The sequence below is a fragment of the Morus notabilis genome, unplaced genomic scaffold (genome assembly GCF_000414095.1).
Source record: "Morus notabilis unplaced genomic scaffold, ASM41409v2 Scaffold13, whole genome shotgun sequence".
NCBI lineage: Eukaryota > Viridiplantae > Streptophyta > Magnoliopsida > Rosales > Moraceae > Morus > Morus notabilis.
The window spans coordinates 22538-25384 of NW_010363283.1; positions in this window are offsets into that span (position 1 = coordinate 22538).

Genomic DNA, 2847 nt, shown 5'->3' on the forward strand with positions numbered 1-2847 from the left:
ACCTTAGTTTTTCTTACTCTCAATACTCTGTTTTACCTTGTTGGAGAACATTTACGTTTCTCAATAAATCTGAACTCGAATCCATATATAACTCTATAAGATTATGATTTGTTGGCTAAGATTGTTGAGTTGTTAAATATTGAAATGTTCGGTGATGTTAAATGGATCTGATGATTATTTCTTTGTTTATTCAAGTGAGCTGAATTTGTGCCTTAACTGTGATTGGGAAATCATAAGAGGGGAGTATAGCTTTGATTAGATTTGGAAAGATTTAGTTGAGTGGACACAACTTGAATAGTGCAAGTTCTTAGATCTTGTTTTAGATTTTTGATTCACATGATATAGGAATATATTGTATCTTGCATAACCATATGATTTAGAGCTTCATTCTCTGATTTTAGAGTCTAGATTTACAAAGGGATTTGTGGGATTTAGCTTTAAGATCGGTAGAGAGAGGATTGGAAAATCCCTGGTTTAGTAAATCTGGTTAACAAGAAGTCTTCGTTGCTGTCCATTGCTGCAGCAACGCGCAGCTTGATAAGAGACAGTTTAACAGTTGTGAGCCGTGAACAGTGACATTGGCCAAGTTATTTGCACATTTTGTTATTAATTAGTTTTATCTTTGTTGTTTATTTTCTTACAGTCAGATTATTATTATTAGTTTTTAACATCTTAAAATCAACTTTAGTTTTCTTCTTAAAACTTGAATATAATTAACTTAGCAATTTGATTTAAAAAACACTCAATCCCTGTAGGACGATACTTGATTATTCATCATTTTACTACTTATTGACTCGTGCACTTGCGAGATTCTAGATTCACAAAATTAGGCAACAGTAGTCTTGAAGATAGTTATGGGACTTTTTTTTTGGACCATAGTATCTCATATCCTAGAAGAAAGGAGTTAATAAAATCTTTTTACGCCTCGTTCATTTCACTAATTCGAATTTTCAGTTCTAAGTTTCTACAGTTAAATGCTTTTAGAAAATATCACATCTAATATTTTTTGCTACAGTTAAATTTTTTTAAAAAATATCACATCTCAGTCTGCGAAATGAACGAGGCTTCACTTCTTCTAGTCCATTAAAATGTTTAGCTCCGTTTAAATGGTCTTGTTCTGATATTATATCCAAATCTTTCTTAAAGCTTTACCGGAATGGGCTTTACACGATTTCTGTAAGCCTTCTAGGCATGACTATTCTTGGATTTGAATTTGTAATGTTATAGTTGATATCACTGGCATATTATGGTTTAGAAACCAACGTTGTTAGGACTCATAAGTACGGCTCAATTTTGATTAGTTGTCTTGCTCAATAACAATGGCGCCTCGAAGTATTTTTCATGTAGAAAGGTGTAGACTTTATGACAACCACTTGATTTCAGTTTTCTGGTCTACCAAGGAACAGTAGGATGTCAATATCCTACTCATCTGTATTAATGATCCCTAAGGGCATTCTTTTGGAGCTATCTTCTACTTTTCTGATACCTTTCGTTTTTTGTTTTTTGTTTTTTTTTTTGCGTGCATCTTTGTTTCCCACTAATGGGCCTGTCCTACCTACTTTCATTTCATTCAATTTTTTATTCTGTTTAGCCCCTCTAATGGCACTGTTGAAAGTGATGTCGGACAAATGTGAAAGGAAGGACCAAAGAGATGCCAGGAATTTTCTTAAAACAGTTAAGTAAAGATTCCTGGCAATTATTTGTCAAGCATGCCTTTTTGACGGCAGGAAAATTCGGTGCAAACACCCTGATTATGACATTGTAGATATTTTAAGATTCAATTTCTTTATTTCGTTTTCATACTTGTAATTATTTAATTTTTCACGGCTCTAGTAGAGAGAATACAAACAAATGAACAATAGTTGATGATGACATGGTTACTTTGCACTAGTTAATTATTAAATTGTGCACTAATCGTCTTTTGGTATTCAGCCTTTGAACTAGTCAATTATCACTTATTTTTATTTTTTCACTAATGTCTGATGATGACATGGTTACTTAACACCATGCCACTGATTCAAATGTTTAACAGGAAATTGCAAAAGAGACAAACCAAAACAAAGCATAAAGGTCGAGCAGACGAATAGTGGAGCATGTAGAGCTTACTGCTATAAGATTCAGATCATAGAACTCAAAAACCTCTTCAAGCAAACCCAAAAGAGGAAAAAAAAAACACTACAAAACCCCTCTTGTTTCCAACTGAGAGCTTCCCTTCATCAATTTTTGTGTTCCTTTTCAAGCGCAGAAGCATGGCTGAACTGGTTGTTGGAGTTTTTCTCTCGGCTTTCCTTCAACTTTTGTTTGACAGATTGGCTTCTCCGGAGGTCGTGGACTTCTTCCATGGAAAGAAACTCATCGTCGACCAGCTCAAGGACTTGGAGATAATGCTGTTGTCAGCAAGTGCAGTGCTAAATGATGCTGAGGAAAAACAAATGGAAGATCAAAACGTTAGGAAGTGGCTTGATGAGCTCAAAGAAGTAGTTTATCAAGGAGCTGGTGGACAAGATCAATACTGAAGCTTTGAGGCGCAAGGTGGAAGGTCAATCCGAAAACAACAATATGAGTAAGATTTTGATGAAACTCATCCCTTCTTCCTTTACTGCATTTGACAAGGCTGTGAAGTCTAAGATAGTGGAGATCCTTCATAGATTAAAACTTCTTTTGGATCGAAAAGAGGTCCTTGGCCTAAAAGCAGGTGTTCAAAGTAAACTTTTACAAAGATTACCTGCTCCTTTGGTTGAAGAATCTGGTGTTTATGGAAGGGATGTTGATAAAGAGGTAATTATTAAACTACTGCTGGTGGATGATGTTAGTAGCAATGAGATTTCTGTGATTCCAATAGTGGGC